At 31.7% G+C, this 25,292-nt stretch overlaps 2 long non-coding RNA genes across 5 annotated transcripts; one reads left to right on the top strand and one right to left on the bottom strand.

Annotated features, from left to right (window-relative positions):
• The first annotated feature begins 14,044 nt into the window (after positions 1-14,044).
• Positions 14,045-20,899, top strand: LOC141453343 (uncharacterized). The gene is made up of 2 exons (XR_012457953.1): positions 14,045-17,702; positions 20,630-20,899. It is a non-coding gene; the product is annotated as an uncharacterized lncRNA (long non-coding RNA).
• On the bottom strand, positions 20,348-24,342 carry LOC141453342 (uncharacterized). 4 transcript variants are annotated; one of them, XR_012457949.1, is made up of 5 exons: positions 23,968-24,342; positions 22,596-23,416; positions 21,886-21,976; positions 21,066-21,242; positions 20,348-20,658 (listed from the first exon to the last, which is right to left on the bottom strand). It is a non-coding gene; the product is annotated as an uncharacterized lncRNA (long non-coding RNA). The 4 variants fall into 4 exon arrangements; XR_012457950.1 differs by having other exon boundaries at positions 21,886-23,416; positions 23,968-24,103; positions 24,203-24,339; XR_012457951.1 differs by having other exon boundaries at positions 21,886-23,416; positions 23,968-24,103; positions 24,278-24,332.
• Positions 24,343-25,292: the final 950 nt, after the last annotated feature.

The raw sequence follows: 25,292 nt of genomic DNA, 5'->3' as shown, positions 1-25,292 counted from the left end.
GATTCTTATATTAGTACAGAAATTGTATATTTAGCTGGCAATGAATTTTTCGCTAATTAATTTAAGTTTCGATCATAAAAGTAAAAAGGCAAATTTAATTGAAAAGCAGATATCAATACAGAAAAAAGTTGAAAAAAATTAAACACGCTTGCTCTAGAAATAACTTGACGAAATATTATTAGTTTTATTTTAAGTTCGAGCTGTAGCAGTTGAGGTATATTTTTTCTTAGCTATTTTTCATATATATCTCGAATCTTTCGCGAAACTGCACGAGATAACAATTTCATATTCTACAACCCTTTTAAAACAGTTCTAATTTATCATTTCGCTTATCGTTGATGAATATATTTCTATTTATAAAGTTTAATTAAATTTGGAAAAAATTTAAATTGAAGCTACATTTGAGCTTTAAAAAATTTACTGTCTCTGTTAGCCTACACCCGGGAGTAGTTGCCCAGGGAGCACCTCGAGGAGGTAGAGATCAGTTTTCGCTCCCCAAAGAACGCCTTTCTACCCACATCCGCATTCTAGTTGGTCATTTAAGCAGACATAGGTATACGTAGAACTCCATACAAAAGAGTTTGAAAAATGGATTGGGATAAAATTGGTGGAAAAGGGGATAGGGTAAGAATATCGTTTAGTGATTGATGGACATACTGGGAGATCTGTCTGCATTGACCAATGACTAGAATGAGTTAAACCTAGATTCCTAGGTTATGTATAGGATGGGGCAATTAGGGAAATAGGGGGATTATTAGAAAGGCGTTCGGAAAAATAAGGTTTTTCGACTGGTGGGTAATTGGGCTTACAAAAAGATACAGACTTGAAGAAAACAAAGTCTGCAAAACCAACAAAGAAAATGAAATCCAAGAAAGAACAAGAAAACGATTAACAACTGAAACCCTAGCCTGAAATTAAACAAATCAACCAAGAAACAAAAGATTTTAAAACAATGAAACGTGTAATGTATAAAATCGGAGCCAGTGTTTTTTGTCACGAAGTGTTGTGCAGGATGTGTATCCGAGATAAATCTAACACAATAATTAATTAGTCGGTACATTTGATTCACATTTTGTCTTAAAAAACCGAGTAAAAACAATGTTAGTGGCCACTATAATGTTTTAAATAATTATAATTCCAAGTATTCATTTAGGTGAGGAGTGAACATGCAATTAGTTAAATGATTTAATTTTTTCATGCATTATTATCATGCTATTAGTTACACCATATTAATTGAAAATGAAAATGTAAAATAAGTGGAATTATAATTAATCTTGAAGCGAAATATTATACTAGAAAATTTGTAAAAGTAAGAGTTAAAATTATTAATAATAGAACTCCTAAAGATTTTCGAATGACTACAAAGCTATTAATGTAGAAACAATAAGACTACATTTAGAATGCTATCAATAATAACTAGAAAAGATCATCTACCCTTAGACGAATTTGAAATGAAACCATCCCGACAAGTTTCTAGTAACCAGCGAAAGCTTTTAACCTATTCAACCGTTTTCTTCTTCCAATCAATGTCACTCTTTTACCTAAATACAACCTTCTTTTTAAGATTAAAACGAGGATTAATTAATAAAAATATATTGCCAGGAAATATACTCTATCTGTTCTAAAAGAGAAAAAGCCACTTAAATGCACCAATAATGCTAAGTGTAGAAAAAAAAATACAAGTGAAATTTAAACATACACCAATACTTCAAGAGTACTTCAACAGTCTGCAAAACAAAATAGAAGTGTTCACATAAATTAGTTTAAGTTGTGTATTTATCAGATGACGTGCACTGAAATTACTATGATAGTCAGTATGTAACTAAATAAACTATTTGTTCCAAACAATTTCCTTAAATACTACTTATCAACTACTTTGAGATCCACTAATGAGGTTCCAATGATATGCTTTTCTTCTGAGCTGAAGGACGGACACTTCACTAAGTTAAAACTAAGCTACCTACTAAACTAATTACATCCGGCATCCATTGAAATTCCTAAGATTGGTTTCTTCGTATATAGCAGGGGCATACTTGTCCAACTTACAACTAAGCTTAACCTATCTTACAAACTAGATGATTTAGTCATCCATTGAAACTCCTAAGATATGGTTTCTTCTGATATGGCACGGACATACTGCCCAACTCACAACTAAGCTTAACCTAACTTATTAACTAGATAATTTAGTCATCCATTGAAATTCCTTTGATATGGTTTTTTCTTATATGGCAGGGGCATACTACCCGAGTTACAACTAAGCTTAACCTAACTTATAAACTAGATAATCTAGTCATCCATAGAAACTCCTAAGATATGGTTTTTTCTGATATAGCAGGGGCATACTGCCCAACTTAACAACTAAGCTTAACCTAACTTATAAACTAGATACTTTAGCCATCCTTTGAAATTCCGAAGATATGGTTTCTTCTTATATGACCGAGGCACACTTGCCGAACTTACAACTAATCTTAATCTAACTTACAAACTAGATAATTTAGCCATCCATTGAAATTCCTAAGATATGGTTTCTTCTTATATGGCAGGGACTCTCTTGCCCAGCTTACAACTAAGCTTAACCTAGCTTACAAACTAAATACATTAGTCATCCTTTGAAATTCCTAAGATATGGTTTCTTCTTATATGGCAGGGGCTCACTTACCAAACTTACAACTAAGCTTAACCTAACTTATAAACTAGATACTTTAGCCATCCTTTGAAATTCCGAAGATATGGTTTCTTCTTATATGACCGAGGCACACATGCCGAACATACAACTAATCTTAATCTAACTTATAAACTAGATACTTTAGCCATCCTTTCAAATTCCGAAGATATGGTTTCTTCTAATATGGCAGGAGCACACTTGCCCAACATAACAACTAAGCTTAACCTAACTTATAAACTAGATACTTTAGCCATCCTTTGAAATTCCAAAGATATGGTTTCTTCTTATATGGCCGGGGCACACATGCCCAACTTACAACTAATCTTAATCTAACTCACAAACTAGATAATTTAGCCATCCATTAAAATTCCTAAGATACGGTTTCTTCTTATATGGCAGGGACTCTCTTGCCCAATTTACAACTAAGCTTAACCTAATTTATAAACTAGATATTTAGCCATCCATTGAAATTCCTAAGATAGTTTCTTCTTGTATGGCAGGGGCACACTTGCCCAACTTACAACTAAGCTTAACCCTTCAGACTTCTTTTAATTACACTCAGCAATTTGTGCATTATGATGGTCTGAGAATTCTTAATGTTCCCTACAAACCTGACGAAAATATTCTTGAAATTATTAAACAAATTGCAGGTTTGATTGATTACAACTTGGATGTTAGTTCAATTAAATCCGTATTTCGTATTAAAGGCAGGGCCAGTGAATATTCTTCTCCGATTATTTTAAAATTTTTTAATGCTTCACTGAAGACACAATTCATAAATTTTTTTAAGAAGAAAGGTTCAGTTAATCTAGGTACTCAAGAAAATTCAATATTAATTAAGATTTTTGAAGAGATGTCACCTTCTAATTATTTTCTCTATAAAAAAGCTAGAGAACTTAAAGTGCAAAATCTCGTAAAGTATGTTTGGTTCAGAGGAGGTAGAGTTCTAATTAGAAAAGAGGAAAATACACCAGCTATAACAATTAACTCTTTTTCGGACATTGTCAGTTTGAAGGGGCTCCCTGGACAGGCTGAGGAGGTTCTTTTTTCTGATGAATTTGAAGATGTAGAGACTGATGTTTCATCTCAAACCTCAAAAATGTCTCTGGATGGCAGAAAGAAGAGAAGGCGCCGTCAGGTCGATAATAAAGCTGGACCAATTGATGTTTTTTTAAGACCCTGCTCCCCCTCCCTAGATCGGCTGAAATAACTACCAATTCTACGGCAAATGACATCTCCTTGTGTTTTTGGAATATAAATGGGCTTTCAACTCTTTATAATTTGACTTGTGAAGAAATTAAGAAACTTTTATTTTATGATATTATTGGATTGTACGAATCATGGCATCTGTCTGAGAAGGCTGCTTTCCCTGGTTTTTTGAAAAATTATGTATCTGTTGCAGTACCAGCTAAGAAGGAAAAATTGAAAGGTCGGGGCAGTGGTGGTCTGATTATTTTTGTTAAAAAGTGTCTTAATGTGAGTGTAACCGCATTACAATCGCGAGATTGGTGGTTGTCTGTTTTGTTAAAAATGATTATTCTGTGTTAATTATTTGTTTGGTATATCTGAGACCAGGCAGGGAAAATGATTATATCGCTGAGCTGATAAAAAAATGATATTTAATTCATTTAGTATCCTGTGCTGGTTCATTTAGATTATTTTCTTGTAATATTATTATTATTATTATTATTACTAAGTATTGGTTTTATTTTATCTAAGTTATTATACTGATAAAGATGTTACTTTCTGTTTCTTTTTTATGTAATTTCATTTTTTGTTTTGTTTTATGTTCTTCAATTTTGTAAATACTTATGTAAATACTTTACCCAACTCCCTACAATAAGCCTCAGGCTTTAATGTAGTATAAAATAAAAAAAAAACTAAGCTTAACCTAACTTATAAACTAGATATTTAGCCATCCATTGAAATTCCTAAGATAGTTTCTTCTTGTATGGCAGGGGCACACTTGCCCCACTTACAACTAAGCTTAATCTAACTTATAAACTAGATACTTTAGCCATCCTTTGAAATTCCTAAGATAGTTTCTTCTTGTATGGCAGGGGCACACTTGCCCAACTTACAACTAAGCTTAATCTAACTTATAAACTAGATATTTAGGCATCCATTGAAATTCCGATGATATGGTTTCTTCTTATATGGCAGGGGAACACTCGCTCAACTTAAAAACTAAGCTTAACCTAACTTAAAAACTAGATACTTTAGCCATCCTTTGAAATTCGGAAGATATCGTTTCTTCTTATATGGCCGGGGCACACTTGCCCAACTTACAACTAATCTTAATCTAACTTACAAACTAGATAATTTAGCCATCCATTGAAATTCCTAAGATATGGTTTCTTCTTATATGGCAGAGACTCTCTCGCCCAACTTACAACTAATCTTAACCAAACTTACAAACTAGATAGTGTATTTAATTCGTATTAACCATTTTTGGCTCCCATATCATAGCTGCTTTGCCGTTGGTCATAAAATTTAACGTCATATTGTGCTTAATATCAAGAAGATTAGGGAGAAAAATAGTAAAAGATATCTTTTTTTTCTTTTTTTTAAATACAATGTACAAGCTTAACCTAACTTATAAACTAGATATCTAGCCATCCATTGAAATTCCTAAGATATGTTTTCTTCCTATATGGCAGGGGCTCACTTGCCCAACTTACAACTAATCTTAATCTAACTTACAAACTAGATAATTTAGCCATCCATTGAAATTCCTAAGATATGGTTTCTTCTAATATGGCTGGGACTCGCTTGCCCAGCTTACAACTAAGCTTAACCTAACTTATAAACTAGATATATAGCCATCTATTGAAATTCCTAAGATAGTTTCTTCTTGTTTGGCAGAGGCCCACTTGCCCAACTTACAACTAACCTTAACCTAACTTATAAACTAGATATCTAGCCATCCATTGAAATTCCTAAGATATGTTTTCTTCTTATATGGCAGGGGCTCAATTGCCCAACTTACAACTAATCTTAATCTAACTTACAAACTAGATAATTTAGCCATCCATTAAAATTCCTAAGATATGGTTTCTTCTTATATGGCAGGGACTCTCTTGCCCAATTTACAACTAAGCTTAACCTAATTTATAAACTAGATATTTAGCCATCCATTGAAATTCCTAAGATAGTTTCTTCTTGTATGACAGGGGCACACTTGCCCAACTTACAACTAAGCTTAACCTAACTTATAAACTAGATACTTTAGCCATCCTTTGAAATTCCTAAGATAGTTTCTTCTTGTATGGCAGGGGCACACTTGCCCAACTTACAACTAAGCTTAATCTAACTTATAAACTAGATATTTAGGCATCCATTGAAATTCCTAAGATAGTTTCTTCTTGTATGGCAGGGGCACACCTACCCAACTTACAACTAAGCTTGACCTAACTTATAAACTAGATACTTTAGCCATCCTTTGAAATTCCGATGATATGGTTTCTTCTTATATGGCAGGGGAACACTCGCTCAACTTAAAAACTAAGCTTAACCTAACTTAAAAACTAGATACTTTAGCCATCCTTTGAAATTCGGAAGATATCGTTTCTTCTTATATGGCCGGGGCACACTTGCCCAACTTACAACTAATCTTAATCTAACTTACAAACTAGATAATTTAGCCATCCATTGAAATTCCTAAGATATGGTTTCTTCTTATATGGCAGAGACTCTCTCGCCCAACTTACAACTAATCTTAACCAAACTTACAAACTAGATAGTGTATTTAATTCGTATTAACCATTTTTGGCTCCCATATCATAGCTGCTTTGCCGTTGGTCATAAAATTTAACGTCATATTGGTGCTTAATATCAAGAAGGTTAGGGAGAAAAATAGTAAAAGATAGCTTTTTTTTCTTTTTTTTAAATACAATGTACAAGCTTAACCTAACTTATAAACTAGATATCTAGCCATCCATTGAAATTCCAAAGATAGGTTTTCTTCCTATATGGCAGGGGCTCACTTGCCCAACTTACAACTAATCTTAATCTAACTTACAAACTAGATAATTTAGCCATCCATTGAAATTCCTAAGATATGGTTTCTTCTAATATGGCAGGGACTCGCTTGCCCAGCTTACAACTAAGCTTAACCTAACTTATAAACTAGATATATAGCCATCTATTGAAATTCCTAAGATAGTTTCTTCTTGTTCGGCAGGGGCCCACTTGCCCAACTTACAACTAACCTTAACCTAACTTATAAACTAGATACTTTAGCCATCCTTTGAAATTCCGAAGATATGGTTTCTTCTTATATGACCGAGGCACACTTGCCGAACTTACAACTAATCTTAATCTAACTTACAAACTAGATAATTTAGCCATCCATTGAAATTCCTAAGATATGGTTTCTTCTTATATGGCAGGGACTCTCTTGCCCAGCTTACAACTAAGCTTAACCTAGCTTACAAACTAAATACATTAGTCTACCTTTGAAATTCCTAAGATATGGTTTCTTCTTATATGGCAGGGGCTCACTTGCCAAAATATACAACTAAGTTTATCCTAACTTATAAACTAGATACTTTAGCCATCCATTGAAATTCCTAAGATATGTTTTCTTCCTATATGGCATGGGCTCACTTGCCCAACTTACAACTAATCTTAATCTAACTTACAAACTAGATAATTTAGCCATCCATTGAATTTCCTAAGATATGGTTTCTTCTTATATGGCAGGGACTCTCTTGCCCAGCTTACAATTAAGCTTAACCTAACTTAAAAACTAGATATTTAGCAATCCATTGAAATTCCTAAGATAGTTTCTTCTTGTATGGCAGGGGCACACTTGCCCAACTTACAACTAACCTTAACCTAACTTATAAACTAGATATTTAGTTATCCATTGAAATTCCTAAGATAGTTTCTTCTTGTATGGTGCACACTTACCTAACTTACAACTAAGCTTAACCTAACGTATAAACTAGATAATTTAGCCATCCTTTGAAATTCCGAAGATATGGTTTCTTCTTATATGACCGAGGCACACATGCCGAACATACAACTAATCTTAATCTAACTTACAAACTAGATAATTTAGCCATCCATTGTAATTCCTAAGATATGGTTTCTTCTTATATGGCTGGGACTCTCTTGCCTAACTTACAACTAAGCTTAACCTAACTTACAAACTAGATAGTGTATTTAATTCGTATTAACCATTTTTGGCTTCCATATCATAGCTGCTTTGCCGTTGGTCATAAAATTTAACGTCATATTGGTGCTTAATATCAAGAAGATTAGGGAGAAATATATTAAAGATATCTTTTTTTCCTTTTTTTGAAATACAATGTACAAGCTTAACCTAACTTATAAACTAGATATTTAGGGCATCCATTGAAATTCCTAAGATATGTTTTCTTCCTATATGGCAGGGGCTCACTTGCCCAACTTACAACTAAGCTTAACCTAACTTACAAACTAGATAATTTAGCCATCCATTGAAATTCCTAAGATAGTTTCTTCTTGTATGGCAGGGGCACACTTGCCCAACTTACAACTAAGCTTAACCTAACTTATGTACTAGATACTTTAGTGATCCTTTGAATTTCCTAAGATAGTTTCTTCTTGTATGGCAGGTGCACTCTTGCCCAACTTACAACTAAGCTTAACCTAACATATAAACTAGATACTTTATCCATCCTTTGAAATTATTTAGATATGGTTTCTTCTTATATGGCTGGGGCTCACTTGCCGAACTTACAACTAAGCTTAACCTAACATATAAACTATATACTTTAGCCATCCTTTGAAATTCCTAAGGTATGGTTTCTTCTTATTTGGCTGGGGCTCACTTGCTCAACTTACAACTAAGCTTAACCTAACTTACAAACTAGATACTTTAGCCATCCATTGAAATTCCTAAGATAGTTTCTTCTTGTATGGCAGGGGCACACTTGCCCAACTTACAACTAAGCTTAATCTAACTTATAAACTAGATACTTTAGCCATCCTTTGAAATTCCGATGATATGGTTTCTTCTTATATGGCAGGGGAACACTCGCTCAACTTAAAAACTAAGCTTAACCTAACTTAAAAACTAGATACTTTAGCCATCCTTTGAAATTCGGATGATATCGTTTCTTCTTATATGGCCGGGGCACACTTGCCCAACTTACAACTAATCTTAATCTAACTTACAAACTAGATAATTTAGCCATCCATTGAAATTCCTAAGATATGGTTTCTTCTTATATGGCAGAGACTCTTTCGCCCAACTTACAACTAATCTTAACCAAACTTACAAACTAGATAGTGTATTTAATTCGTATTAACCATTTTTGGCTCCCATATCATAGCTGCTTTGCCGTTGGTCATAAAATTTAACGTCATATTGGTGCTTAATATCAAGAAGATTAGGGAGAAAAATAGTAAAAGATAGCTTTTTTTTCTTTTTTTTAAATGCAATGTACAAGCTTAACCTAACTTATAAACTAGATATCTAGCCATCCATTGAAATTCCTAAGATATGTTTTCTTCCTATATGGCAGGGGCTCACTTGCCCAACTTACAACTAATCTTAATCTAACTTACAAACTAGATAATTTAGCCATCCATTGAAATTCCTAAGATATGGTTTCTTCTAATATGGCAGGGACTCGCTTGCCCAGCTTACAACTAAGCTTAACCTAACTTATAAACTAGATATATAGCCATCTATTGAAATTCCTAAGATAGTTTCATCTTGTTTGGCAGGGGCCCACTTGCCCAACTTACAACTAACCTTAACCTTACTTATAAACTAGATACTTTAGCCATCCTTTGAAATTCCTAAGATAGTTTCTTCTTGTATGGCAGGGGCACACTTGCCCAACTTACAACTAAGCTTAATCTAACTTATAAACTAGATAGTTAGGCATCCATTGAAATTCCTAAGATAGTTTCTTCTTGTATGGCAGGGGCACACCTGCCCAACTTACAACTAAGCTTGACCTAACTTATAAACTAGATACTTTAGCCATCCTTTGAAATTCCGAAGATATGGTTTCTTCTTATATGACCGAGGCACACTTGCCGAACTTACAACTAATCTTAATCTAACTTACAAACTAGATAATTTAGCCATCCATTGAAATTCCTAAGATATGGTTTCTTCTTATATGGCAGGGACTCTCTTGCCCAGCTTACAACTAAGCTTAACCTAGCTTACAAACTAAATACATTAGTCTACCTTTGAAATTCCTAAGATATGGTTTCTTCTTATATGGCAGGGGCTCACTTGCCAAACTTACAACTAAGTTTATCCTAACTTATAAACTAGATACTTTAGCCATCCATTGAAATTCCTAAGATATGTTTTCTTCCTATATGGCAGGGGCTCACTTGCCCAACTTACAACTAATCTTAATCTAACTTACAAACTAGATAATTTAGCCATCCATTGAAATTCCTAAGATATGGTTTCTTCTTATATGGCAGGGACTCTCTTGCCCAGCTTACAATTAAGCTTAACCTAACTTAAAAACTAGATATTTAGCAATCCATTGAAATTCCTAAGATAGTTTCTTCTTGTATGGCAGGGGCACACTTGCCCAACTTACAACTAACCTTAACCTAACTTATAAACTAGATATTTAGTTATCCATTGAAATTCCTAAGATAGTTTCTTCTTGTATGGTGCACACTTACCTAACTTACAACTAAGCTTAACCTAACGTATAAACTAGATAATTTAGCCATCCTTTGAAATTCCGAAGATATGGTTTCTTCTTATATGACCGAGGCACACATGCCGAACATACAACTAATCTTAATCTAACTTACAAACTAGATAATTTAGCCATCCATTGTAATTCCTAAGATATGGTTTCTTCTTGTATGGCAGGGGCACACTTGCCCAACTTACAACTAAGCTTAACCTAACTTATGTACTAGATACTTTAGTGATCCTTTGAATTTCCTAAGATAGTTTCTTCTTGTATGGCAGGTGCACTCTTGCCCAACTTACAACTAAGCTTAACCTAACATATAAACTAGATACTTTATCCATCCTTTGAAATTATTTAGATATGGTTTCTTCTTATATGGCTGGGGCTCACTTGCCGAACTTACAACTAAGCTTAACCTAACATATAAACTATATACTTTAGCCATCCTTTGAAATTCCTAAGGTATGGTTTCTTCTTATTTGGCTGGGGCTCACTTGCTCAACTTACAACTAAGCTTAACCTAACTTACAAACTAGATACTTTAGCCATCCATTGAAATTCCTAAGATAGTTTTTTCTTGTATGGCAGGGGCACACTTGCCCAACTTACAACTAAGCTTAATCTAACTTATAAACTAGATACTTTAGCCATCCTTTGAAATTCCTAAGATAGTTTCTTCTTGTATGGCAGGGGCACACTTGCCCAACTTACAACTAAGCTTAATCTAACTTATAAACTAGATATTTAGCCATCCATTGAAATTCCTTAGATAGTTTCTTCTTTTATGGCAGGGGCACACCTGCCCAACTTACAACTAAGCTTAACCTAACTTATAAACTAGATACTTTAGCCATCCTTTGAAATTCCTAAGATAGTTTCTTCTTGTATGGCAGGTGCACACTTGCCCAACTTACAACTAAGCTTAACCTAACTTATAAACTAGATACTTTAGCGATCCTTTGAATTTCCTAAGATAGTTTCTTCTTGTATGGCAGGTGCACACTTGCCCAACTTACAACTAAGCTTAACCTAACTTATAAACTAGGTACTTTAGCGATCCTTTGAATTTCCTAAGATAGTTTCTTCTTGTATGGCAGGGTCACACTTGCCTAACTTACAACTAAGCTTAACCTAACTTATAAACTAGATACTTTAGCGATCCTTTGAATTTCCTAAGATAGTTTCTTCTTGTATGGCAGGTGCACACTTGCCAAACTTACAACTAAGCTTAACCTAACTTATGTACTAGATACTTTAGTGATCCTTTGAATTTCCTAAGATAGTTTCTTCTTGTATGGCAGGTGCACTCTTGCCCAACTTACAACTAAGCTTAACCTAACATATAAACTAGATACTTTATCCATCCTTTGAAATTATTTAGATATGGTTTCTTCTTATATGGCTGGGGCTCACTTGCCGAACTTACAACTAAGCTTAACCTAACATATAAACTATATACTTTAGCCATCCTTTGAAATTCCTAAGGTATGGTTTCTTCTTATTTGGCTGGGGCTCACTTGCTCAACTTACAACTAAGCTTAACCTAACTTACAAACTAGATACTTTAGCCATCCATTGAAATTCCTAAGATAGTTTCTTCTTGTATGGCAGGGGCACACTTGCCCAACTTACAACTAAGCTTAATCTAACTTATAAACTAGATACTTTAGCCATCCTTTGAAATTCCTAAGATAGTTTCTTCTTGTATGGCAGGTGCACACTGGCCCAACCTACAACTAAGCTTAATCTAACTTATAAACTAGATACTTTAGCGATCCTTTGAATTTCCTAAGATATTTTCTTCTTGTATGGCAGGGGCACACTTGCCCAACTTACAACGAAGCTTAACCTATCTTATAAAATAGATACTTTAGCCATCCTTTAAAATTCCTAAGATAGTTTCTTCTTGTATGGCAGGTGCACACTTGCCCAACTTACAACTAAGCTTAACCTAACTTACAATGTAGATAATTTAGTCATCCTTTGAAATTCCTAAGATATGGTTTCTTCTTATATGGCTGGGGCTCACTTGCCCAACTTACAACTAAGCTTAACCTAACTTATAAACTAGATAATCTAGTCATCCATAGAAACTCCTAAGATATGGTTTTTTCTGATATAGCAGGGGCATACTGCCCAACTTAACAACTAAGCTTAACCTAACTTATAAACTAATTACATCAGGCATCCATTGAAATTCCTAAGATTTGGGTTTTTCTGATATGGCAGGGGCATACTGCCCAACTTACAACTAAGTTTAACCTAACTTACAAACTAGATATTTTAGCCATCCATTGAAATTCCTAAGATATAGTTTCTTCTGATCGGACTGGTGGGTAAGTGGGATTACAAAAAGATACAGACTTGAAGAAAACAAAGTCTTCAAAGAAAATGAAATTTAAGAATCAACAAGAAGACGATTAACAACTGAAACCCTAGCCTCAAATTAAACAAATCAACCAAGAAACAAAAGATTTAAAACAATGAAACGTGTAATGTATAAAATCGGAGCCAGTGTTTTTTGTCACGAAGTGTTGTGCAAGATGTGTATCCCAGATAAATCTAACACTATAATTATTATTTGATTCAGATTTAGTCTTAAAAAACCGAGTAAAAACATTGTTAGTGGCCACTAAAATGTTTTAAAGAATTATAATTCCAAGTATTCATTTAGGTGAGGAGTGAACATGCAATTAGTTAAATGATTTAATTTTTTCTTGCATTATCATGCTATTAGTTACACCATATTAATTAAATATGAAAATGTAAAATAAGTGGAATTATAATTAACATTGAAGCGAAATATTATACTAGAATAGTTTTAAGAGTAAGCGTTAATTGAAGCTACTTTTAGCTTTGAATCGTGTACTGTCTCTGTTAGCCTACTCCCGGGAGTAGTTGCCCAGGGAGCACCTCGAGGAGGTAGAGATCAGATTTCGCTCCCCAAAAATTACCTACCGATTATCGCAATAACTATGAGGTTAAGGATTATATTTCCTTATTAATGCATTGTACAAACTTAAAATCTAGATATTGTTTTCAATAATTGAGAACGTTTTAAGATTTGCTGTATTGACGTGTAATGGTAGATTTGTTATAATAAAATTTCTCATAAACCTTGAATAATATTTTAATTTCCTTCAGTCTAGTAGGATGACATACTTAATAACATAAGAAATCTTTTTAGGGAATCGAAATGCCCTCCAATTGTTTTAAATAGAATTTATGGATCTTTCCATAGCTTAAAATTTTTTTAATGAAGTAATTGACTAGCCCATTACTCATAAGAATCATATAAAGTCACTTAGTGTATTTTAAATCAAAGATATTTATATCTTTCCTTTTGTTCAATGCTTAACTCCAAAGTGAAGGTTGCCTTTCTTATTGTGCGCTTTAAAATTATTTCAAAATCCAATCAATTGTAGATTGTAGCATGTTTCATTTGAATCCTTAATTGATTTCATTAATTAATTTTATTTTAAACTATTTGAATTTCTATTATAAAATTTTAATTTGCAGTGTTCTTATTGAATAAAATAATAAATATTGTTACTTATTTTTTTCCAAAATTTGCTAAAACCCTGCTTATTCTGTTCAAGGTTGGTAAAGGCGGTTCGGGATGACATACTTCACAATTCGGACTATTGATTGTTTTAGAAAAGTGTTAAGAAATGTCCCAAGGTCTGAAGCTATTTCAAGAGTTAAGTTACAACAAAGAAATAAATAAATAAATTTAAAATTACAATAAACATAAATTTAAATTCAAAATGTAAAAATTAATAAAGAAAAATACAAATATAATTAAGAAATACGAATCATTGCTTGTCTAGGCATGCAAGATTCGTTGGTCGACCACGTGCTAATTCACTTTTTTAAATTTTTTAGTTAAAAAATATTTAAAATAATTCCAAAAATTAATTTTATGTTAAAATGCAAAAATTAATTAAGTGAAATAGAAATATAATAAAAAAAATACGAATCATTGCTTGTCCAGGCATGCAAGATTCATTGGTCGACCACGTGCTAATTTACTTTTTAAAATGTTTTAGTTAAAAATTTTTAAAATAATACCGAAAATTAATTTCATGTTAAAATGTAAAAATTAATTAAGTGAAATAGAAAAATTAAAGAAATAAGAATTATTGCTTGTTCAGGCATGCAAGATTCATTGGTCGACCACGTGCTAATTCAATTCTTTTAATTTTTTAGTAAAAAAATATCTAAAACTCTTTAAATTTAATATATTTGTGTCACTTTATTAATTTTAATAAAAATTTGATTGAATTAAATTAAATAAATAATTAAATCTTACTTACGTGAACTGCATAGATGTTCACTGTTCGGGAGCCCAGTGGCAACTGACTGCAAAAATCAGTTAGTCGCCATATTTGAACTTGGATTTTTTATAAAATTAAATTTAAGCATAATTCAGTTTAAAATGGATTAATAACAAGTTAATTTAGATAAAAGAAATGATTTTCTCACACTATTAATAGTTTTAAAGTCTTTTTTAAAATAAATAATTTGGGACTACTTTATGACGTCACTCAAAAGCACAAGGTTTTGCGGAAGAATACAAAAAGTAGTTCCAGTTAAAAATTAATAATACTAATTCTTTTCTTTTAAAAAATGAAAGAATATTAAATTATCAAGTTGAAATAAGTAGTTAAAAAGTTTATTTTCCATTAGAAATTGTTTTTTAAGGCGAAAATGAGCACCTGTGCTTCTGACCTTCTTTGGCTAATTCTTGAAAATCTGCTCGATAGATTTTCTTCGTATTTGGAATTTAAATTAAATAATAGGTAAAGTTTAATAATAAATTAGTGGTAAAACTTAAAATTTTATTTAAATACTAGTTTACGAGTGTGACCTAGGGCTGAAGTTGTACTCCAAAAGTGGTCTCAAAATAAGTTTTCAGAGAACGGTTTTCAGTAAAATTTATGTAATACGGCTTAAATAAAAAGTACACAAAGTTTGAACAAAATCTTTGAAGCTGTTTTTAAGAAAATCCGTAAAAACTACTTAACCTATTACCTACTCTTATACGAGACGAATTTCCACGAATCTATGCGATAAGTTTCTCTTTTAAGTTATTATTTTTGCAAAATCTTCATTGCCTGTAATACTAGGTACATTAGTGGTAAGATATTAATCTTGTGTTGAAATTGTTCATGGTAAGCCCTAAAGTAAAACCTATGTACTAGCTACGTCAATATCTTTCATATTGAAAGTTTAATATTTTCTAATTAAAAAAACCTCGAGCTACCTAATAATTAATAAAACTATAGAGTTAATAACGAATGAACTGCATGCAGTACGTGCTGTCACTTCCAGGTAGCAGAACAATCACTATTTTCACGATTAAAGATTCTCTTTCAAGACTTTGGAGGCCTTTTTTAACAATTCTTTTTTCGTATTTTTTTCATTGTTTTTAATTTCTTATTATTAAAAAGATTAAAATGAAAAATAAATACAAATATTTAATTAACTATTTTTTTTATTATTTAAAAATAATTTATAAACTTTTTTACTTTTTCACTGGAATGTTGTTGTTTCTGCATTAGATAATTAATACTAAAGGCAATGCTAGATTGTACATGTTGGGTCGATCTATTTTGAAATACAATTGAAAACCATTGGAAAATGTAGAAATCGTCTTTTAACTTTACATGAAAACTCCTGTTTCGTAATTGAGAGTTAATATTAAAGCAGAAGTATGAATGTGAATTTAGATAGGTTTTTTTTTTTTTTTTTTTTTTTTCAACAGTAAGAAGTAAAAAAGATTGGAAAAAGTTGAAGTTCTTGCCTAATTTCGCCAGAATACTCCTGTTTCTGTTATGATTGTTAATAATAAGGTCAATTCAAGTTGGTACATTTTGGATTGATGTGTTTTGAAAAACAACGGGCAGAAACCATTGGAAAAAATGGAAATAGACTGTTAATTTCACTGTAATGCTGCTGTATCTGCATTTGATAGTTAATATTAAAGGCAATCCTACAGTTTATGTTGGATCGATCTATATTGAAAATCAAGAAGCAAAAACCATTGGCAAAAGTAGAAATCTTCTGCTTTCACTATGGTAAAATGTACATGTAGATACGATCTTTTTTTAAGAGTATGAGGTAAAAAGCTATAGAAAAAGTCAAAATTGTCGTCTAATTTTGGTTATTTGATAGTTAGTGTTAAGACCAATGCTAGATTGTAATTGTAAAGTCTATCATTTTTGAAAAAAAGAAAGTAAAAACAATTGCAAAAATGGAACTTTTATCCCGATTTCACTGAGGTTCGTGATTTCTGTATGCGATAATTAATAATAAGACAATGCTACAGAAATTATTCTGCTCCTGTATTTAATAGTTAATATTAAGGCTAGAGCTAATGATTGTGCACAATGGGTCGATCAGTTTCGAAACACAACTAGTAAATACCATTGGATATAGGAGATTTTGTCCCCAGGTAGACTACTGATTCACTTATTCCAATGGTTTTTCTTTCTTGTTTCCCAAAATTGATTGATCTAGCTTACATAATCTACCCTTGGTCTTAAAACTAACTGTCAATTACGGAAACATAAGTATTCTAGTTAAATTACGAGAAATATTCCACCTTTCATTCATATTTTACGTAACAATAATTATTTTGCAGTGAAAATGCAACAATGTCCGTGTTTTAAACTTAAATTCTCGCGCCTCCCTCCTATAAAATACATTTCCAACTTCTCAGTTCTAAAATATTAGTCGCATAGAATTAAAAGAAAAAATATTTCTTTTTAACATGTACTAGATTTCAATTATTTTTATTCATAATTTTTACAAATGTTTGAGTATTTATTAATATTTTGGATAACATCACGTAACCTCCCTTACTCAGTCTGCTCAGTAAGTGAAGTATGGCCCGCGTAGAATAGTCAGGTTGAAATCTTGTTTGTTATTCTTCCTCTGAGATTTAATAAAAAGGAACCTTATTTAATGATATTAAGTAACGTATGAATATATTACATACAGTTGTTTATGTATTTTGGGAGAATCGTTTCAAGTTTTTGCTATAGTTATACTTCGTATAATATAGCCAGTGTAAGAAAAAATAACAAGATGACAATGTTAGGGCTTGAAAAAGGTGAGAAATATATCGAATCTTTGGTGTTTATACAGGATGGTGATTTCGGCAATTCAGATGAAAAATTAAATGGCTTCATAGATAGGACTGATAAGAAGTTACTAGCTCTGCGTTTCACTGGTAATGGACTATTTCGTTACAAGAATGAAGAAGGTAGTAGTGCCTTCAAGCAGGAGTAGAATGAGAAGTACTTGCTGGAGCAAGTGTTGTGTGAACAAGACCTTTCCTTTTGTATCGGCTTAATAAGGTATTTTGCTTATCTTTGTCACTTTGCCCATTTCACTTTTACTTTAATATCCACCAAGCACTTGTTACAATTCAATTACTTTTTCTTGCTTATAATAATTACAAGGTGTTACGATCAAGTAGAATGTTATTCAGTTTTCAACGAATTTATTTGCTTTAGATAAATGTTTTTACGAGTCGTCGGTCAAGTTTCGTGTGATGAAAATTAATAAAGGAAAATTCAAATTTTTATATTTAGTTCAATGGCTCCTTATGGAGATCTAACTACAAATTTACTGAATTTGATTTTTCGTATTTTCTCTTGAACCGCAATTACGGTTTCCTGTTAACAACGTACTTTCATTATATTATTATGATCTAGAGCATTTATTGAAAGATTTCTCTCGAAAAATGGATAAAAACTAAAAACTCTGTAATAAATAAATGACTGCTACAGCAGCTGGTATGTTATCTAATCTAGTCTAACACTCATCACGTCTCTTAAAGAATCATGATGTTGGGTAATGGTTAGAGAGATCTTATCGCTTCGACTATTCTCTAGGTTAGAGAGGTAAACTGGAGTCACAGTAAAATAAGTGGTAACCAATGACGGGTTAAATAGTACGCAGTTATAACTTCCTAAGATACTATCTGTGAGGGAATAATGAAGCTAATATGCTACAAAAATAAGGAAACTTTAAATGCGAAATTGGTTGAAAAACTAGTAAGTTTTTAATCTTACATAAAATTGCATGTGCATGGCTGGAACCTTCCAGATAGTTTAAATTTATGGCAGATTGTAACTTGACTTAAACAAGTTTAGTATAACAGTTAAATTGCCTATTTATTAATTTGTTTACTTTTGTCAATCTATTATACAAAAAAAAAAAACTAAAAAGTATTCTACGTTCCAAGCACACCTGTTCCTTTAGAATTTAAAAATACATAAAAAACAAAAAGTGAAACCTTTGCTAAGTTTACATATTTATTTTTCGAGGTTTTCGCTTTAATGATGAAATATTTTTAATGTTTTTAAATATATATTGACAAAATTACCAAATAGGATACAAGTTACATGGTAAAAAATAAGATAAACATGATTGTAATGTGGTCCTCTATAAGTCCTGTTAGTCACCAACTTGGTTAAATGATAGTGAAAGGAGGTCCTGTATAAGTCTTGTGAGTCACCAACATGGTTAAATGTGAGTTTAAGGAGGTCCAGTGTAAGTCTTGAGAGCCATCAACATGGTTAAATGTGAGTTTAAAGAGGTCCTGTATAAGTCTTGTGAGTCACTAACATGGTAATAAGTATGAGTAAGGTGGTCCGATATAAGTCTTGTGAGTCACCAATATGGTTTAAAGTGGGTGTAAAATGGTCCTATATATGTCTTGTGAGTCGCCAGCATTGTTAAATATGGGTGAAAGGAAGTCCTATATTAGTCTAAAGAGTCACGAACGTGGTTAAATGTGAGGTTGTAAAGATTTTATAAAATTTATTGTAAAAAAATGTATCAATAATTTAAAAAATAAATGATAAACTATTTACTTATTACAATATTGTATTTATTTTCCCTTTTAATCTCTCAATAATATGAAAAATTAAAAAAAAAATGAAAAAATTGCGTAGAAATTACAAGAAAATATAAAAAAGGGTTAAAAATGGCTGCCAGAGTCGTGAGAGTGTGTAAGAAGCATTAAGCAAGGTTACAACAATGGATGCCGAAGTCTAGAGAGTTTGTAAGAAGATAGCAAGGTTACAACAATGGCTGCCGTAGTCTAGAGAGTGTGTAAGAAGCATTAGGCAAGGTTACAACAATGGCTGCCGAAGTCTAGAGAGTGTGTAAGAAGATAGCAAGGTTACAACAATGGCTGCCGTAGTCTAGAGAGTGTGTAAGAAGATAGCAAGGTTACAACAATGGCTGCCAGTCTTGAGAGTGTGCAAGGAAGGCTACGAGTGGTAAAACAGACAGCACGAGCGATCTAGTGACAGCTGGTGGAACTAAAAGTAGGGGGGAGCCCGTTGTCATGGTGATATGACGCCATCCAGAGGGTATATAAGAAAGTTCGCCGCGGGGGCCGGGTCGGGTGGGACGAACATTCGCCTTCCGACCGTCGAGGTGAACGCATCTTCCTAACCATTACACATGACACATTATCAAGATTGTTTAATGTGAAGAGAGGTGTTTTGACTAGATTACATATTTTTGGAACGACGAGCGACATAACCCCCTCCTCACGAGTACGACTCTGCAGTCGTACTGAGGAGACATCTTCTTTGACAGTTGTATATAAACAGTTTCAGTGCTACCTGGTGGCAAAAAACTGAACTAAATTTTGTTTGCATAGTAAACAAGTCCAGTAGGTGCTGCTGCCTGGTGGCAAATATGTAAACTAACCTTTTTTTTTTGTTTTTTACGTCTCTCTGACGCATTTTTGCAACTTTTTTTTAACTTTTTCGGTTTTTTAACGCTCTCTGACGCCATTTTTTCGTACTACTATTGCTTTATTTTATTTTTTTTGTTTAATGTAAACAGAATTTTCAGTTTTATACGTACCTGTACATTACTTTACTTGCCTCTTATCATTTTTAGTCTCTTTTAACTTCCTTTTTTCGCAAATATAATAAAAATAAGAAGTCTATAGGAAAAGAGAAAATAAATAATGACATTTTAATAATTTGTAGATAATTCTTTATTTTGTTACCAATTATACATTTTTTTTTCTTTCGTATTACAAACACATTTTAAATTCAATTACATCTTTTAGGTAATGATTCTTAAAATTATTTACATTATAAAATTAAAATTTACATTACATTTTCAAACTTCAAATATTTTTTTTTTTACAAATAATCGAGTGAATAATAAAAGAATTGGAAGAGGTCCTGTTGGGCAGTTGTTTTCCTACGTCTTTTTCATTTTGGCTTAATTCGATGAACCTCTTTTGCAGGAAGCACTCCAGTTTCGCCTGTTTCAACTCTGAAAAATAACATTATACAATGAGATAGACAGTTCGTCTACTGAATCGTCCTACAAATCTAATTCAACTTCCTTGAAAATCAATGTTAATTTGTGTAGGTTTAAATAAGAATAGATCAATCTTTTAGAAAGAAAACGCAAGAAAGTAAAAATGAGTGTTAGTAATTATATGAACTTAATTCATTTTCAAAATAGCAGTTTACTGTACTCTTTTAAGTGAAATAAACATTTTTTAAATAAACACTCGTCATTTTTTGTTCTTGAACCTTTCAATTTTCCAATCAAATTAAAACTTTCTTTAACACAGAATCTTTACCATACTCATTCCGATTCTACAGGAATATATAAACAAAAAGGTTTAATCACGTAAAAATGCTCAAGTTTTAATAAATAATGGATAAGATTACCTGGAAGATAACACCACAGAGTGGTAGGTAGATTTCCTTATTTGGATGTTGCAGGTATAGACATGGATGGGAATCACCTCTAATTTAGGGAAGTGCTGCAGCATTAAAAGAAATTCCCTCAAAAGTAATCATTTTAGATTATGTCTTTGCTTCACTGGGCTGTGAGTCGGCCAAGGGCTGTAAGTATCATATTAAAACCTTAGTAAATGATCTGAATTTCATTCACACACTTATTGTAGTACGGTAGCATTTTACAAACAAAATCTTAGTTAATTCCGTTTATAACAAATTAAACCATTCTGCAACTAACTCAGAAAATCTAATTTGAACCATCTATGGCACAAAATAACAACTTTTTATTCAGATTCAAAGGAAAATATTTAATTTATCGGAATAAAGGTTTAATTGATATTAAAATGCTTTAGATGTAATGAATAATGGATAATATAACATGAAGATCAGCTCCATAAGGTAACATGGTAAGTATGGAGATTTCAATGATTTATTCAATGGAATGTAGAAATAGTTTTAAGAATAATAATTTTAAGAATCATTACCTAAAAGATGTAATTGAATTTAAAATGTGTTTGTAATACGAAAGAAAAAAAAATGTATAATTGGTAACAAAATAAAGAATTATCTACAAATTATTAAAATGTCATTATTTATTTTCTCTTTTCATATAATTTGCGAATTATCTCAAATTATATGCAATAAATAATAAGACTACCTGAAGTAGAATTCTACAAATTAACAGGGTACCTTCGAAGATTTCCTGATTTGTTTCAAGAACGAAATGTAGAAATTAGATGTGAATTACCTCAACTTATGTAGGAGTGCTGCTGGATGTAAAGAAGGGCTATGATGAAGAATAGCCAGCGAAGGGTAGAAAGGGTCCTTGAGCAAAGCCACTGGGTGGAGAGAAAAACATAACTAGATTTTAAAACACAACTTTTATTTTTTAATGCAATTTTGATATTGAAATATAAGATGAAGTTGAGGCATAGCCTCTAAAACAGTCCACTATATGGGACCCAAGACTTCGATGTAAACAATTAACATTGCAACAGAATAACCAATTTGGAAGATATATTTATCACATAGAAGATGAAATGTTGTAAAAGAGATTTAATATGAGTAAGCTTCATAATTAATATTACGTTACAGGTTGGTATTACATAATGTAAAGCCAGGACAAAAGTAATTTAGCACACTTCCCTTGAGCATACATAAGACAAACCGAACATATTATCTCTTTTATATAAAATTTGAATGGCATAATCTAATAATTTATCAAATACCTATGGGGATAAAATTGTTTTAAACATCTTAATTTTTTTGTGAAATAATAAATAATTAAACTTAAAGACTGCAGAGGAACAGGAGCAAAATGAAAAGTAAAAAGCAAAAGCTAAAAGGGATTTATCATTTATACTTTATATTGCACAGAAATATTGAGTACAGAAAACCAGTGAACTTGGAGGTGTTCCAGCCATGCACATGCAATTTTATGTAAGATTAAGAACTTACTAGTTTTTCAACCAATTTTGCACTTAAAGTATCCTTATTTTTTGTGGAATATTAGCTTCATTATTCTCTCTCAGATAGTGCCTTTCACTGGGATACTTATTTTTCCGTATTTGACAGTTAATTTTAAACTATGTAAGCTAGGTCAATCAATTTTGAGAAACAAGAAAGAAAAACCTTGGAAAAAGTGGATCAGCAGTATTCCACTTTAGTAGAGGATAATTTCTCCTAAAGTCAATGGTATTTACATCTTGTGTTTCGAAATTGATCGACTTAATATGCACAATTTAGCATTAGCCTTAATAATAACTATTAAATACAGGAGCAGCATTATTCCTGTAGCATTGCCTTATTATTAACTGATGTATGCAGAAACCACAGCATTTCAGTGAAATTGGGATAAAAGTTCAATTTTTCCAATTGCTTTTTACTTTTTGTTTTTCAAAAATGATAGACTTTACAATTACAATCTAGCATTAGTCTTAATACTAACTATCAAAAAAGCAAAATTAGACGACAATTTAGACTTTTTCTATAGCGTTTTCCCTCTTACTTTTAAAAAAAGATCGTACCTACTATATTTTATATTTTACCATTAGCCTTAATAGTGACTATCAGTTTCAAAAAAGGAGGGTTCGGGTGAAATTAGAAGAGGATTTTCACTTTTTCCAATGGTTTTTACTTCTTGATTTTCAATATATATAATCTAGGATTGCCTTTCATATTAACTATCAAATGCAGAAACAGCAGCATTTCAGTGAAATTAAAAGACTATTTCCACTTTTTCCAATTGCTTTTTACTGAGTTTAGCTTGAATTAAGACCCTAGAAAAAAAAAGTATAATAACTGATTATATATTCATAAAAATTAAATAAATGTGAATAAATGAAAGTTTAAATCATTTTTTAAAGGACCTAACCCTTTTTTCAAATTCAATTCAGTAAACCAATTTGATCACTAAAAAGCCCTAAGATGACAGAGAATCATTAAATATGCACTTTTAATAATACACTTTTTTAATAAAAACGTAAATCTAAGTTCTGGATAGTTTGAATTTAGGTAAATCATTGCACTTACATATTCATTGTAATATAATTATTGTTAACACACTAATGCATCTAAAATTTGTTCCATAGCCCTGAAGATGACCTAGTCCCTAGGTCAAAAGCTCGGCATAATAAAATTTATCACGACTGAAACTCGCATTTATTTTTTCATCCTAATGAAATCTACCTACTTATGACCGTGGAAACATTTTTATGAAACAAAATAATGAAGACTAAAACTGTCTTGGAAACATGTCAATTTCATAAACACTTCTAATCACATCAACTCGTAATTCAAAATAAAAGTATACACAAAAAATGTTGCTTACCTGCAAGAAATACTTAACGCAGTAATGATGCAAAAACAAGTTTTTTAATATCCTATGAAGTTATCCCTTAATGCAATCAGTCTTCAAAGTTATGCAAAGTTCTCACTGACTTAGTTACAGGAGCATCAACTTAAAACTATCAATCATAAATTTAAAAAACATCAAATTATGAGGTAAAAGGTGAATTTTAAACATGGACATTTTTTAGAGGAAAACTTCTTTTTAAAATACTGACGTGGATAAAGAACATTTAATAAATAAAGCAAATTATTACTGTTGCTACATGATAAAGAGAATATTTGGACAATACCGAACAATTTTTTTTTCCGACTTCTTTACCAGACAGTTCTTTTGTAAAGAGGTTATTTAATGTTTATTTTAATAGTGTCAAAGTACATGTTCATGCTACCTAGCGGTAATCACTAGAACTAGTTCCTATGTAATTACAACTTCCTAGTTCAAGCAATTATCGCTAGATAGCATGGGCATGACCTCAATACGTCTATTTTTTTCATTCCTAATTTTAAAGTAAGAACAGAATGGATAGAATTTCTAATAAGGTTGCCCAATTTCTTTATTATAAATATAAGAACTTCAATTTCCCATTTATTCTTTGATTTAATCAGAGCAAATACCAAAATAATATATTTATAAATTCCACTCTTTTCACAAGCTATGTGTAATAGAACCAACCAATCTTATGAAACTATTTTAATAATTATGGGAAAATAATATTGGCACAAGCGAGGAAAATTCATAATAAATCTCCATAAGATGAACTGATATTTCACTATTTACAAGTAACGTAACTAAAATTTCCATAAGTAAATCAATAAAAACTAACGTTCTTATAAGAAGTTGAAAATGTGGAGTAAAAGGTTGTCAACAAATCTAACGTTGTTCCTCAGCCATGCTATTCAATTATATCCGTTAATCAACAGTAAGACTTCAATCTTCTGCAATTACTCTACGCTAATATGAAAATACATTGAAGATGATAATAGAATGACTCAAAGGTGACTTCATACTTAAATGCACTGCTGTCAAACTTTTATATCACTTACTACTCACTAAAAACTTCACTCTACTCGATACCGAAAATTTAAGTTTTACTATTAATTTTGCTTACCATTACCACAGGAAGACTTCGTAATCCTTTTTAGAACAAAGCGTCTCAACCTATCTTTTAGATTATTCAATATAGCGTTTTACATTTATTTATTTTTTAAATGTGTCCAATATTCAACCAAAACCATCTGTTATTAAAATAAGCAAAGAATTCCCAAACTAAATTTTGTTTTCCTTTTTTCAGCTCTTGAAGCATT

The sequence above is a fragment of the Rhodnius prolixus genome, unplaced genomic scaffold (genome assembly GCF_049639745.1).
Source record: "Rhodnius prolixus isolate KJV_2025 unplaced genomic scaffold, Rpr scaffold_3, whole genome shotgun sequence".
Classification (NCBI taxonomy): domain Eukaryota; kingdom Metazoa; phylum Arthropoda; class Insecta; order Hemiptera; family Reduviidae; genus Rhodnius; species Rhodnius prolixus.
Note: the sequence above shows the minus strand (reverse complement) of the source record. Positions and strands in the feature narration are given on the sequence as shown.